Here is a 16,511-nt window from a genome sequence, read left to right on the forward strand (position 1 = left end):
CTGGAATTTAATCCAAAGGTATTCATCCATCTGTGCCATAGTAAGGAGAACATTTACAATGTATGCCTAATAAAAGAAATGTACTTCAGCAAGGTTTTGCAAGCAGAACAATGAAGAAATATGTAAGTCCATGTGAAATCAGTTTGACGGTAGGAGCAAGAATCTCATGGTGATATCTGCATTGCTACTCACACGTTTACAGAAAGAAAGAAGCAATGGCAAAGCCAATATGTCTGGTGTTGGCTGCCAGACTTTGGCTTTGCCAATAGCTGTTGTGTTATGGTTTCTAGGAAATGTTGTCTGGGAACCTGGCGGACCCTCATCAATATAACGAAATAAAATCAATTTGCTGGGTCTCAAAAAGCACACACTGTGACAATCATAGCCCATAGGTCAACAGCTTGGTGTGTGGGGATGTGCTACTTGTGAAAAGGCAGAATGTCGTCACAGTGAAGTCAGACACTGGCTCAGTTGAGCTGAAGCTTTTCACCATGCTGTAGCTGTGGAAGAAAATGACAACAAAGCAATGGTTGAAGAGGGTTGACTGAAAGCCCCATGTATTATACATATAATTTTAGCACCATCGAAAGCTCTTGGGTATTGCTAGACCTAAAAATACTGGTGAGAACATTTAAAACTTTTAGTTTTTTTGTACATGAACAACATAATGATAAATTAGTTATATGGCGAACTTCGTATATAATCAGGATATAAATTTGTAGAACATTTCACATTTATTAGTCACAACAGATAGAGTGGACACGTCATTGTGTCATATTCGACAACACAAAGAGAGAGAATGTAACAAATACAAATGAAGATTTCCTGAACTTGTTATGAGAATGCCCGAAGGTTTGCTACAGTAGCTAATATCAATATACCTCCACTGCGCTGCATTACATCATATTTTGAGTTTCTCCATTGTGCCCCTCTGATAATACGTGTACTTTAGTTCAGCTGCAGCCAAGGACCAACGCTAAATCCAAGTGAACAAGTGACAAAGGTAGAATCACTTTTGAGGCTGCGGGTTGTTCATTGCTGAAACCTGTACTGCTTCGCTGACGCAGGACTTAACTGATGTTCTAAATGTCTAACTGATTTGATTTTGCTTGGCCCTTTATCAGAAGACCATAGTACATCACACTCTAATAAATACAGCTCAGAGTACCTTTAATAAAAAAACAATTTAGTGGCAAAAAGAAAGATCTGGTTGGTTTAAAAGGAAAATGCTACTTACCAGTATGCATCTGTTCTTGGCATGTAGATCTGCAGAGATTCACAGTCTGTGCATAGATCGCCATCTGGTGTTGGGCACGGATGCTTGCACCTTGTTGTTGTCTTGGAAGAAGTCTTTTGTAGTCCCGAGATAGGGGACTTCTCCCTTGGACAATAGTGTGCATGGGCATCGACTCCATCCTCAGATTGTTTTTCGCCATGAAGGGAAATGATGGAGTTTGTAATAAACATTAAGATGTCCATGAGAATGTATCTAAGTAAGATAGCACTGGAACAGATACAGGTTACGGGGATGTGGGTGGGCATGTGAATCTCTGCAGCTCTACATGCCAAGAACAGCTGCATACATTTACTATCCACCTGGCAATTCCGGCTTTGGAAATTGGATTGCCTTTATGAGGTGGAGAGAAAGCTATAAACAGTTGCTTTGTCTTCCTAAAGTTTTTAGTCCTCTCTATGTAGTAAAGTAAAGCTCTTTTGACGTCGAGTGTGTGAAGAGCCCTTTCCGCTACAGAATCAGGGTTTTGGAAAAATACTGGCAACTCTACTGATTGATTAAGGTGGAAAGCAGAGATTACTTTGGGAAGGAATTTTGGGTTTGTCCTAAGACCCACCTTGTTACGATGAATTTGTAAGAATCGTTCTTGTATGGTTAAAGCCTGGATCTCACTTACTCTCCTGAGAGAGGTGACTGCGACCAAGAAGCTACTTTCCATGTAAGGAATTGTAATTCGCATTTTTGTAAAGGCTCAAATGGGGGACCCATGAGTCTAGTAAGAACAATGTTTAGGTTCCACACTGGAGAGGGTGGCAGTCTGGGTGGAATTATCCTTTTAAGGCCTCTCATAAAGGCCTTTGATAGCGGGCACTCTAAACAATGACAAATGTTGTCTGTTTTGTAGATAGGCGGCAAGGGCAGCCAGATGTAATCTTATCGATGAGTATGCCAGATTGCATCTTTGTAGGTGTAGCAAATAGCTGATAATGTTTTGAATTGAAGCATCCAATGGGTCAATTTTGTTATTATTGCAGTAAATGATGACTCTCTTCCATTTAGCTGCATAGCAAGCTCTAGTAGTGGGGCGTCTGGCTTCTTTAATAATGTTCATACAGTCCGGTGGGAGGTTGAGGTAGCCGAACTCTAGGATTTCAGGAGCCAGATCGCTAGATTCAGTTGTGCTGGATCTGGGTGCCTTATCAGATTTGGGGAGAGACGTAATTTTTGGTGTTGAACTACTGAGAGTTCCAGTAGTGTTGTGAACAATGGTTGCCTAGCCCGTGTTGGAGCAACTAGGATCATCTTGAGAGGCTGTTGTTTGAGCTTGCGTGCTACTAGTGGAATGAGCGGGAGTGGCGGAAAAGCATATGCAAATCTGCCTGACCAGCTCATCCATACCGCATTGCCCTTGGACAACAGGCGTGGGAACCTGGCGACGAAGGTTGGGCATTTTGCGTTTGCATGTGTGGCGAACAGATCTATGTCTGGTTGGCTCCACATCTGGAAGAAGGGTTGAAGAGCTTGTGGATGAAGTTCCCATTCGAATATCTGTTGAGTTTGATGACTTAACAGATCCGCCATCTGATTGTTCACCTCTGGAAGATGTTCTGACAGAAGATATATGTTTTGCGCAATGGCCCATCTCCTTTGCGCTAGATGAGACAGCTGCAAAGAGTGTGTTCCTCCTTGTTTCTGTATGTAATACATTGCTGTCATATTGACTGTGCGAATTAGGACAGCTTTGTTGAGGAGATGTGTTTGGAACGACTTTAACGCTAGAAAAATTGCCAGTAATTCTAGGTAATTGATGTGGAACAGTTTTTGCTGAGTGGTCCACCTGCCCTGAATCGTGTGGTTTAGGAGATGGGCACCCCAGCCGGTGAGTGATGCGTCTGCTGTTAGCACTATCTGTGGAACCGGCTCTAGGAACGGCCGCCCTCTGGAAAGATTGTATGTGTTTCCCCACTACAGAGAGCGATGTGTGCGGCTGTCCACCAACACCAGATCTGTAAGTTGACCTTGAGCCTGGTTCCACTGAGGTGCTAAGCATTCCTGTAAAGGGCGCATCTGAAGTCTTGCGTGAGGTACAATGAAAATGCAAGAGGCCGTCATTCCTATGAGTTGCATAAACACTTGTGCTGGGAGAGTGTGTTGGGGCTGAAACTTGGAGATGAGGGTTTGCATACTGTTTATCCTGGCCGGATTGGGGTATGCTAGAGCTTTGAAGTGTCTATTGTAGCTCCTAGGTACTGATGTATGTAGGAGGGTTGGAAGTGTGACTTGGTGTAGTTTACTGTGAACCCCAAGTTGTGTAGCAGCTGAATGGTTTGATGAGTGTGATGAACACACTGGTTGTATGACTTGGCTTTTATGAGCCAGTCGTCGAGGTATGGAATACATGGATTTGTTGTCTTCGCAAGTGTGCTGCTACTACTGCAAGGCACTTTGTGAACACCCTGGGTGCTGTGGTCACCCCAAATGGAAAGACTTTGAACTGATAGAGTTGGCCGTCCAGTGTGAACCTTAGGTATTTTCTGTGAGCAGGGTGTATGGGAATATGAACGTAGGCGTCCTTGAGATCTAGTGTGGCAAGGAAGTCGCCTTGTTGAAGGAGTGGAAGGACGTGTTGAAGAGCGATCATGTGAAAATGATCTGACTGTATATAGAGATTGAGGGGTCTGAGGTCCAATATTGGCCTTAGGGTACAGTCCTTTTTGGGGATTAGGAAATATAGAGAGTAAACTCCTGTTCCTTGGTGTTGTATGGGGAGTGGTGCTATTGCATACTTTTGAAGCAGAGAAAGAACTTCCTGTTTGAGGAGTGTCAGATGTTCTGTGGACATTGGACGCTGCTTGGGTGGTATGTTGGGTGGAGCCGCTGTAACTTCCAGGCAGTAACCATACTGGATAATGTGTCTTAAACACTTGTCTGTGGTGATGGATTTCCAGACAGGTAGGAACTGTGAGAGTCTTCCCCTGACCGGAGTGGAATGGTATGGAGGGAAGTCACTGTTTATTAGAGGGAGGGCGTGAGTGTTGTTGTTAACTTGGCCTCTTCCTTTGTTATTTCCTCTGTATTCACCTCTAAAATATCCCCTGTAAGGGGATGTTTGTATGGGGTTTTTGTATGAGGAAGAAGCAGTGTCTGCACTGATATTTTTGGATGCGCCTCTATAGAAGGAGTGCCGAAAGGAACCTCGTGTGGATGGAGACTGCAAGGCTCCCATGGATTTAGCAGCCTTCGTGTCCTTTTTAATTTTTTCTAAGGATGTATCCACAGCTGGGCCTAACAGTTGTTAATGATTGAACGGGTGATTGAGGATAGTTGTGTGTACCTCCTGTTTGAAGTCAGAGATGGGCAACCAGGCATGTCTTCTCAGTAACACTCTAGTGTTAATGGACCTGGATGCGGTGTCTGCTGTATCAAGGGCACACTTGATTGATGCATTAGCTAATAATTTGCCCTCTTGAATCAAATCATTGGACTTGGTCTTATATTGATGAGGTAAATGCTGCAATAGGGTTTCTACCTGGTCGTAATGAGCCCTATCATACCTGGTAGGTAATGCCTGCGCATTGGCTATCCTCCAGTGATTAGCTGCTTGAGCAGCAACTCGTTTGCCCAAAGCATCTAATAATTTAGACTCCTTGCCCGGAGGTGGTGCATCACCGAAGGTTTGAGAGTTGGCACGTTTTCTAGCGTTGGTGACCACTAGAGAATCTAAAGGTAGTTGACCCTTGATGTAGGTAGGATCACTGGGAGCGGGTTTATATTTTTTGTCAATTCTGGGGTTGAGAATTCTAGCCCTTACAGGGTCTTTGAATATGGCAGGGGTGTGTTTAATGACACATTTTAGCATTGGTAAAGTTTGTCCGTCTTTTGTGACTGTGCAAACGTGTCTATTAGGAAATCCTCCTCTGCAGTGTCCGAATACATTTGAACACCATGGTATTGGGCAGCCCAGTCTATAACCTGGCTAAAACCAATATTGTCATCTGGGTGAGATGGCTTTGTTGGGTATGCATCGAGGTCTGGAGGGCCATTTGGGTCATCATAATCATCTCAATCGTCCTGTGGCACATCTGTGTCATCATCAGGGTCAGTGAAAGGGTCATTGTTCCCTCCCCCACCCCCTAAATCATCATCATCCTATGGTGGTGGTGAGTATGGTGGAATTGTGGGAGAGTGTAGTCGAGAGAAATGCTTAGGAGGAAGAACAGGAGAAGAGGGTCGTAAAGGTGAAGTAGCACAGTCTCTTTTCTTTGCAGGCACCTCAGGGATGTGTGGGGTGTCCAATTTCCTCTTCTTGTGTGGAACATTGTCCTGTTTTGGGGTCCACTTGGGAGTGTTTTCTGCTTTGGATCGATGGGATCCGGTCGAAAAAGTTCTTCCTCTTCGGTAGTCGCTTTCTGCGCCGCTTTTATCGGGTCAGAGGGAGGTTTAGATTTCTGCTCTGGAGCCTTCTAAGGGTTTTTTTTATCCTTCGGCTTCGATGTCGAAATCTTTTTCGGCTCCGAATTTTTGGGTTTCGGATCAGGGGCCTTTTCCTCCGGCGCCGAGGTGCTCAGTGCCAACTGTTTTTTGGGGACTGCGGGAGTAGGATGAGCTCCCGGCTTCGGTGCCGATGGTGTCTGCGGGGCGCTGATATGTGGTAAGGTCGGTGCCGAGACGCCAGAAGGCTTCTCCTTTGTCTTGGGAGCCGGGCCCGGGGGCGGGGCTTCTGAAGCTTTCTTTCGGTCACGACTGGGGCCAGCAGGTGAAGTCTTGACCAGAGCCTTCTTTTTTTCAGGTGGGGTTGGAGTAGGGGCAGTTGTACTCACTCGTTGACCTTGAGTGATGTGGTCGTCGGAGTCTGAGTCGTCTGCCCCGGAAACGATTTCCAGATCCTCCGAATCCTCCTCCGGGAAATCGGGGCCTTTGCTGAAGATGTCTTCCGGCACCGGAGCTGCTTGTTGCGCCACAATGTGTTGTCGGGCCCGGCGATCACGGATAGTCTTTTGGATCGAAAAGAGGCGCAGGCCTGGCAATTAGTCTCCTCGTGCTCGGGCGAGAGACAGAAGTTAAAGACCTTGTGTTGGTCGCTGTGTGGGAAATTAGCTCCACACTGGGGGCATTTTTTAAATGGAGGACTTTCCATTAGCCGTAGGCCCGAAAGGCGTCGATAGGCCCAGCGGCCCGCGTCGACGACTGGAATCAGGTATTTGAGGAGCGCGTCGAAGGGCACGCGCACAAAACAATACCGTAGAGTTTCTTTGATGGGTTGCGCGGCTAAAAGCTTTGGATTATAGTACCGAACCGGAGCACAGAAGTTACATCCAAACCCAATGGCGGAAAAAAACAATCTGAGGATGGAGTCGATGCCCATGCACACTATCGTCCAAGGGAGGAGTCACCTATCTAGGGACTACAAAAGACTTCTTCCAAGACAACAACAAGGTGAAAGCATCCGAGCCCCACACCAGATGGCGATCTATGCACAGAGTGTGAATTCTGCAGCTCATATGCCTCGAACATGAATGTTTTCAAAGCCAATCCAACAACGAATTGAAATATTTTACATGGAGTTTACCCTCCCAAAAAGACAGACACATGTAACAACTGTAGGAAAGTACCTCTTTTTGTATGATCGCTTGATAACTTTTTGGATAGATGCTGCTGGTTTATCAACTCTGCAGTGCACTGTGCCCTACAGTTCAGACCCAGTGCATGTGCTCTGACCCCAAAGTATGTGTAGAATAAAATAATACCCGATTGGCTCATTTACCTTTCCTATAAGTCACTAGTGTACATTTCAGAGGTACCCTGAGCTAATTAGTTAAATGTCACTAGTGGGATGCACCAGTTTAGTTGTGCCACTACTGCAGTGATGAGGGGAAAACTTGACGCAAGGCCTGCCACTGTAGCCTAGTCGGGCGGCTTTAAAACTGCCAAGACGGGATTGCAAAATAAACCCTTTTGAATGGGTGATCAAATGCACTTCATATTTACACCATTTTGTTTGAACAATTTGAGAATGCTTACAGGGTTTTTTCGGCATGCTGAACTCTGCTTATGCACTGGCCCAAGCACATGTGAATGTTGCACAAACACACTGGTGCATGATGAGCGCCCCAGATCCGAGTCGCAAAGTGGAGTTTAATATCAGTTGAATTTAAACTAAGTAATTCATAGTAATCAAAGTTTATTCCAGTTTCACTGATGTCAAAGTTCATGCGGAGGCAACATGCTTCCAATTTACACTTGCATAAGAAATGCCTATCCAAGCTTTTTTCCAGCATGTTGTCACCCTGAGTAGCCGTAATAATGTACACACAATGCATTTCTGGCCAAGAGCCCTTCGTCAGGGGTAACTATTAACGTTAAACAAAGCCCATCAGTTTACCATACATTGTTTAAATATTTTTATTTCGACTATGGTGTCACTGCATGAAGTTTTACTGATGGGCTTTATTCTACATTTACAAAGGGAAAAACCATTGCAAAACCGTTTGTCCAAGAGGAGTGGCTCGTTCTGCTGGGTACAAATACAGGGGGGTGGCTCAGGGCTCCCCACAGGGTGAGGCAGCTTGCATCATCTTGAAATTGGGTAGATAAGGGTATTCTTGAATTGTCTGGTGGCCACACGCCCAGAACATGAAGTACAGTGGGAAGAGTTACCTCTTGGGAACAACTGACCTATTGGCTAGTGGGTCCTCCCCACAAACACGAAAAAGTGGTACCCCAGACACTCAGTCCGCAGATTGCTACTGGACTGGAAAGAAGACAAAAGGATTGCCCTGCTGCTCCCTGGACCCAGAAAAGAGAGGCTGCACCAAATACTGGACTGCACCTGAGGGACCAGCAAATAGGACTGTGCCTGTTGTGCCCACTTGTGGAGAAGAGTTCCACTCGTGCCAAGACAGAAGTGACTCCAAGGGCTAGGTGGCAACTCCCCTGTTAAGCTTTTGGACCACCAAAAGCAAAATCCTGCACTTCTCAAAAACCCAGCTCCCTCCCAGGAACGCCTGACCGCCAATGAACCCCTAAGTGCTTACTGGACGCACAAGTCCTGGCCTTTCCCAGTTGTCCCCAAGTCAGTGGTACCTATAGCAGAAGTGAACGCTTGTCACCAGGAATAAAAGAATTGCTTACCTGTAAGCAATTGCTGAACCTGCTGTAATCACGAGACCATTTCACCAGTAACAACTGGACCTGCACTGGACCCCAGGGTGGCACCCGGAAAAAAATCATCACATCTCTTCCGAGTCTTCAGCACCAGGACCACTTCTGGCTGGTCAGCGTTAAAGGAGCAAAAGACACTAAGGACCTTAAGAATGCTGGAAGCGAAAGCTAACTGTCTCCCTGGATCTAAGATGTTCCTGTGACTGGCACCCACCTTGTTGGGGTCAACCTAAGTTAAGAGAAGTAGCAATGCTAGCTAGCTGGCTAAGAACTGTTTAACCGATTACAATTTAATATATCATAACAAAAAGAACTATTAATCTTTCAAAAACCGTAACTCTGGTTTCCCTAAATAGACGTGCCATTTTGGTTTCTATTCTAAGATAAAAATATACTCTATTTTTATTAATTTATTATTATTTTTTTTATTGTGTAGTTTCAGTTACTTACTGACTGTTTTTGTTTTACTAACGCACAGCATAGATTTATTTTATTGCGCTTTCGACTGAACAGGATTCCACTACTGTTAGGATACCTAACAAGCATTTACAATGAAATGGTCTCGGCATTGTGAAAGTTAGAGCTATTGGCATTGCTCATGACATTATTTTTGTTTATGTTTTTGTTTTTAAAACATATAAAAAAACGGCAGTTATTTACAATGTCAATAGCTTAATACCTCTCAAATGCGAGACCTATTGCATTTGCACCCACACACACAAAGCCACCCACACACACAGAGCTATGCTCTGCGCCCGGCGAGGGGGATATCGGGGAAAAGGGTGCGTGGCCATATAGTCCATTTCGACAAACGACCACATCCGGGGTGAAAAGGCTGTATGAAGTGCAGGCCACAGGGACATTTTGGATGCAAAACAAGGGAGATATTAGTGCAAGGGAAGAATAGTGCCCTGCACAACACAACACGCAGCACTGCCATCGGGTGTATCGAAGAATGAGGTGTCTGACGTGGTGCACAAAGGAATGAGGTAGCACACAGAGAAACAGTGCAATGACGAGTGCTGTTCAGTGCAAAAAAGAACAAACATTTACAATGCAATGGTCTCGGCATTGTTAAAGTTAGAGCTATTGGCATTGCTCCTGACATTGTTTTTTGTTTTTTAAATATTTCAAGAAACTGCATTGTTATTTACAATGTCAATAGCTTAATCACTCTCAAATGCGAGACATATTGCATTTGCACCCACACACAGAGCCACACACACAAAGCCACCCAAACACACAGAGCCACTCACAGAGCCACGCCATAAGCCTCTCCTACTCCTGCTCTTCCTCTTTTACCTCCCCTGATTGTGCCCGCAAGAGCCTCATCTGTTTGTGAGTTGCTGCTCTCCTCGCTGCCAGATGTTCCTACCTGCCCCTCCCATGCCCACATGTTTGTTGTCACTAGCCCTGCGGATTGTGGAAAGCCCTCTGCCCACCCTCCTACCTACTCTCACGTGACCAGCCCTCTGCCCACCCTCCTACCCACTCTCACGTGACCACCCCTCCAGAACCCAGTTTGTGGGCCCAGGTTTCCAGTCACGTAGCAAGGGTGACACGAACTATAGCTTAAGTGAAGAAGAATTGTCCCCTCAAATCACAATTTCACACAGCTTTTTTTTTGGGGGGGGTGGGTTATATAGCGCAAACACGACCTGAAGGAATCAGAGCGCTTTACATATGATCACCAGTTGCTTTTCACACGGACTCACTCATTTTGTTATGCACAGGCAGATTAAGTGATTTGCCCAGAATCACAGGCTGTTGAGCGTACCTACTGAGACTCGATCCCTGTTCCACAGCTTCGAGGTTGACCGCTGTAGCGCTTACTCCACATCCTTGCATCCATGCATGGTAGGGGCATGGAACGCCCCCGTACTCCAGGGTCCCAGTGCTACTGCAGATGCTGCGCCATTGATAGCTGTGCCTATGCATTTGTATCAAGTTTTTGCCCCATCCTCTTCTTGAACCCTCAGCTGAGAGCACTGTGGTGCCCACAATTCCGTCCTGCCCCCGCTTACACTCCCTGATGGTCCTCCTCATCCGACCCCTCCAGAGGGAGTCCTGTTTGCCTCACCTGCCCCTAGAAGTCGACGCTTTAAACCCCCAACAACACTTTTGCCCCACCCCGCCCTCCTCACCTGCTTCTCGGGCAGCCCTCTTAATTCCCGTACCAGGCCCGGGCCCTCCATATATTCCTGCCAAGATCAGACCGAATCCCTCTCCACGGTGTGAAAGGTATAAAAACACGCCCCCCTACCCCACAACAAAATAGCGGAAATGTGTGGTGAGCAGTTTCTCCGCATGGCAAAATATTTTTACCAGAGTAGAAAAAGAAAAGATAAAAGTTAACAAACTCATTTGCTGTAGGTGTTACTGCTTGCACATACATTTTAGATGTAAATTCTCACATGAAAGAATGGAATTCTCTATTACAGTGGTACAAACCTCCTGCTTCATGTTTCCAGACTTTACTTGGAAATGTATGATTTCCAAGAAGTCAGAAATATGCATCCATGCCAAGTCGGAAACCTGCAGGTGCCGATTTATTTTGTTTGGGGTGGGTGCGGGGGAGGACGGAACGTTTTCATTTGAAAAACCATTTGAGGCAGCCGTTCCGCTGAGAAAGATGAGGCTAGATAGCCCGTGCTTGGGGGGGGGGGGGGGGGGGGGGGGGGGTAGTGGTGGAGGAGTAAGGGAGATTGAAGTCGGTGCCCGGGAAGGTGAGAGACAGGCGGTTAGGGACAGAGGGAACCGGTCACAGCGGAGGAAAAGGGTGCTGGGAGGTAGTGCTGAAGTGATCGGGGAAAGGCTAGCGATAGAAGGGAGAGCCCGTGCTGGGAGACGGGCGAGGCATGGAAAGCAAACCACGGAGGAGGGCTGGTGAACGCGAGTTTGAGCGGCATGCGATTCCTCCTCCCCTAAGCGTGTTCATCTGCCACGAGCGTTGATGGTGGAACGAGTAGTGAGCAGAACCATACTGGCGACCTTTCGCAAGACCTATGTCATGGGGGTATCGCGCGACTGAAAATTTTAGACGGAGCTGTAAAAGCTTGGTCCTGCCTAGCAACACCGGTCTGGCGGGTCCCTTGTAATGCGAGAGACGTTTTTGATGTACGTGCCGTTGGGTGTGCGCCGCCTGCTGTTGAGATACAACACCGGTCGTTGCGTCCGCCTTAACGTGAAAGCCATTTCAGAGAGCCATGAACACCGAATGCTCCGTTCCCAGTCCCGCCCCGCACGAAATGGCCGAACCTTCGGATTCCAAAAAAACAAAAACAAACATGCCCACCAGCGAAAAAAGGGCCGGGCTGCGATAATTCGAAAAGTAGCAAAAAACACGCCCCCGAATCCGAAAAGGACGGGGCCTGTTCGGAGAGACAAACCTCTTCTCCAATGGCTGGCCAGCATTCAAGAGGCCAGCCAATGGAGAAGAGGGGAGAAGAGGTGCAGGTTCAAGCCCCTCTTCTCCAAGTCATTAAATCTCACGAGCGAGACTGCGCAAGCGCAGCCTTCGCTAGCCGAGACCTAAAAAGTAAACAGGCTGTGTAAGTGGGTCAGGGTTTTGGCCAGAGCTATATTTGTATAGCGCTTCCCCCCTCCTTGCGATGGCGAAAGCGTTTCGTGGGTGGTTAAATAGCGACCATACTTTTATTATTCATACAGCGCTTCCTACCACTGGGCGAGGTCGCGAAGCGCTTCGACATGCATATGTGCTCCCGAGCGCCCTAAGAATGCACATCGTGTAACAGGGAAACTCTGCACGCTCTGACAACTGAAAACCACGCAATCGCACAGCGTTTACCGATCATAAGTTACAGCGTCCAGATGTGAGAGACTGAGCAGAGTCAATACAACAAAAGGTGGACACAGAGTAATGAGCCGCAAGCAGTCGATAGGGAAAATATGGTGCAAGACGGTGCTCGTGTATAAGTGATCTAGGTCTGCCGAGTCGCCTAATTTTGTGCAAGGTGAAAATTACCTGGAAAAAAACGCTATGCAAATAAAGATTTGGGACCTGGTACCCTGTGAAGTGTTAGTTGCGTGAAGAGATTTGGTGCATTTGACAATTCTGCTACGCGGATGTATGGGTTATTGCAGAGTTGAATCTTGTTTAAGGTGCGGTATTTGCAGTAGTACGTTTTGCGGATCGAGAGCTATTACCGGGGGGGGGGGCTGCATGTGAGAGATGTGCAGGTTTGTTTTCAAGGAAAGAGAAGATTTGGAGTAAACCGAGGGTTGTTTTCCGGGGGAAGATTTGCCGAAGTCGTGAGATTTGCCTAAGGGATGGGATCTGCAGTATTGAGAGGTTTGGTGCTCATAGACTACTGTTTAAGGGGTGAGATTTGCGCCCTCTGTATTTACAGCAGTGAAATGTCGATACGGGTTTGGTGAATTTACAAGGGTGGGATACACGAGAGGGGTGCACCGTTTGATTAAAAGCGATCAGAGATTTAGAGCAGAGTGAGGGCTGTTACATGGGGCGAAATTTGGGACATCCGTGAGATTTGCTAACAGTGAGATCTGCAGTAGTGAAAAGGTGGTGTGTAGAAGCAGAGTCGTTAAAGGGGTGGGATTTGCACAAAGGCTGCATTTACAAAAAGGATAGAATTGCTGTCACAACTGTGATGTCTGGGGTGCGTGAGATCTGCACAGTTTTTACAGCAGTGAGAAATTGTGTGCAGACGGAGGATTGTTACAGGGGTGACATTTGGTGCACGCGTGATATCGGGGTGGGGGCATCTGCAGTAGTAAAGGGTTTGGCGGAGACTGAGGGCTGACGCAGGGGTGATTGATAACTGCTGCAGGAGAATCAATGCCTGCCACGGCGATTCAGTACCATACAAGAGAGCTCCGTACCAGCTGCTTTCGTAGGAGCAGGATGTTCTCCTCCAAGATCCGCTCCTCGAGGCTGCGGGGCTCCGGCCGGGCCATGCTCCGTGCCCCGGGGCTCAGCGACCCCACGTCCCGCAAAGACCGTGCATAAAATGGCCGAATCTTCCGATGTAAAAAAAAATTTTTTTTTAAAACACGCCCACCACGTGTAAAAGGGGCAGGGAGTACGAAAAAGAGAACGACGCGAAAAAACACGCCCCCGAATCCAAAAAAGACAGGGCTTGTTTGAAGAGACAAAGCTCTTCTCCAATGGCTGACCAGCATTTAAGAGGCCAGCCAATGGAGAAGAGGGGCGGGTTCAAGCCCCTCTTCTGATAAACATTAAATCTCGCAAGCGAGACTGCGCAAGCGCAGCCTTCGCTATCCGAGACCTAGAAAGGAGATATAAACCATCAGATTTGTCACTTTGCCCATGTAATAACCATTCTTCTCAGTAAGATCTCCATTTAACACTATTCTGTAAGTTCTAAACTGATGAACGAAAAGCATTTATTCTCCCAATTCTGAGGTACCACAAATTTACACAATGTAGGTGGCTCTGTATTTTCTAAAGTCTCTCCTGAATCCGTTTGTGTGTTTTTCACTTGCTTCATTTTTGTGGGCTTGCATGAAAAAGAGGAAAACGCGGGTGTCTTTGTCTAAATGAGCAGCAATAAGGATGGAACTGGACTGATTCATGCAACATGAGCCTACGTGTCATTAAGAGATTTTTAGGGTTCTTAATTGATTTTTATGATTCTCGTTTTACTATGTACATGGCTAATTCGACATACTGGTCCTTCTTTTAAAAATCTTTGTACATATGGTTATAATACCTATTATGTAATATTTTGGATGAACTTGTGCTTTTATGATCTGTTTTAAAAAGATCAAATAAAGTCGTTGATGATGATGACGACTGTTTTGGTACATCGAAATGCTTTACATGTGTTCCTTTAATTAAGCATGTCCAGCTCTGTGCTACAGATACCCAGGACTGAGCGAAGGATTTTATTAAAGAAACCAAGCAGGACCTGATAAACATTGTGACATTACTACAAGGTGAGGTCTCACAACCCCACCACATAATCCACTTTCCTACAACAATGAATCCATATATATGCGCACACACACAGATAGTCATAAAAATACATACACATTTAAATATTAACTAAAAAAAGAAGGGAATATATCTAAATAATGTAGGCAGACAAATTGGCCAGCAGGTTGCAAAACACTTTAAACATAAAGGTTCATCAAGGATGCTAAGAAGGGCCTAAATGAGTCATAGACATTATCCCAGGACACGGCCCTCAAAGTTTGTGCCCCCTCTCTCTCCCCTACTAAGATCTTGGGCTTGGCCAAACATGCATACACGTGAGGTAGTCTAATTTCATTGAAAATTTAGAGGGGCTGGGAGAAGTGCACTATCTGTTCTGCAACTGCCAACTGTGCCCTATTGAAGTCCCTCTGACCCTGTTTACCAGGCAGATCGCTCCCCTCACCGCCACGCAGCCCCCTGTGTGACCACTGACCGCTGCTGCATTGTGTCTGCCTGCGTTAGAGTGACTGTGCCATCCTTCTCTTCTGTACCCACGAGTGAGTGATTCTCCCCCACTGTACCTGTGTATTTTGCTGCCTTGATTGTCCCCCTCTCCTTTGGTGCCCAGATTGTCCCTTTTTTCTTCTGTCATTCCCCGCGTCTCCCCCTTGCTGCCCGTTTCCCGCCGCCGCGTCCCGTAGCTCCGCCCCCCTCGCACCCTATTGGCCGCCGTGTCCCATAGCTCCGCCCCCCTCGCACCCTATTGGCCGCCCCGCTTCCCACCTCCCAGCTGCTCCTCCCTCCCTCTCCCACTCATATGGAGGCCGCGCAGCTGTAGAGAGAGCGACCTCTGACCCTGTTTACCAGGCAGGTCGCTCCCCTCACCGCCACGCAGCCCCCTGTGTGACCACTGACCGCTGCTGCATTGTGTCTGCCTGCGTTAGAGTGACTGTGCCCTCCTTCTCTTTTGTACCCACGAGTGAGTGATTCTCCCCCACTGTACCTGTGTATTTTGCTGCCTTGATTGTCCCCCTCTCCTTTGGTGCCCAGATTGTGTCAATTTTTCCTTCTGTCATTCCCCGCATCTCCCCCTCGCCGCCCGTTTCCCGTAGCGCCGCGTCCCGTAGCTCCGCCCCCCTCGCACCCTATTGGCCGCCGCGTCCCATAGCTCCGCCCCCTCGCACCCTATTGGCCGCCCCGCTTCCCACCTCCCAGCTGCTCCTCCCTCCCTCTCCCACTCATATGGAGGCCGCGCAGCGGCCACGCCGAAGGCAAGCCCGTCTGCGCCCGTCCGCGCCTGGCCCGTGCCCAGCGCCAGACCCCCTGGCCCCCGCAGATGCCAGCCCACCCGCAAGACCTACAACGCCGCCACTCTCATCGCACTCAACACCGGCCGGAGCCCCGGCTGCTGCAGAGCCACCGCAAGACGCACCCACGGACCCTTCACCTGCCAATCCTGCAAGTTCTCCTGCATCCGGACCCGTACCGCACCTGCCAAGCCAAGCACCAACAGCAACCACCTGAAGCACCTGAAGTGCATCCTGCTCAACACCCGCTCCGTCCACAGGCACGCAGTGGAACTCTGGAACCTGCTCGACGCCACATGCCCAGACGTCGCCTTCCTCACGGAAACCTGGATGAACGCCTCCTCAGCACCCGACATCGCCATCGCCATCCCGGACGGATACGAGATCACCTGGAGGGACCGCGCCAACCAGAATGGAGGAGGCAACACCATCCGCATCACGACCAACTCCGAAGACACCCTCACAGCCGCCGAACACCTGCACTTCCAGATCCACACCGACCCCAAGACCACCCTCTGAGGCACCCTCATCTACAGACCCCCGGGACCTCGCACACAATTCAGCGAGGACATCGCCGACTTCATCAGCCCGCACGCCCTCCCCTCCGCTGACTACATCCTCCTCGGGGACCTCAACTTCCACCTGGAGAACAACAACGACCGCAACACCACCACCTTGCTGACAACCTCGCCAACCTCGGACTCAAGCAACTGGTGACCACCCCCACCCACTACGCCAGCCACATGCTCGACCCAGTCTTCTCCTCCAACAAGGACATCACCTTCAGCCACGCCACCGGACTCCACTGCACAGACCACAGCTGCGTCCACTTCAGCTTCAGAAGGACCACGACTCACCACCACCCGCAACTGGTCCCCCGCAGAAGCTG

The 16,511-nt window shown here is 48.1% G+C and overlaps 1 protein-coding gene across 3 annotated transcripts in view; it reads right to left on the reverse strand.

The window, feature by feature from the left end:
- The window catches only part of CUX1 (cut like homeobox 1), a 1,097,219-nt gene that overhangs the window by 662,821 nt on the left and 417,887 nt on the right, over positions 1 to 16,511 (reverse strand). The window lies entirely within an intron of this gene.

Source organism: Triturus cristatus, chromosome 3_2 (assembly GCF_964204655.1).
Source record: "Triturus cristatus chromosome 3_2, aTriCri1.1, whole genome shotgun sequence".
Classification (NCBI taxonomy): domain Eukaryota; kingdom Metazoa; phylum Chordata; class Amphibia; order Caudata; family Salamandridae; genus Triturus; species Triturus cristatus.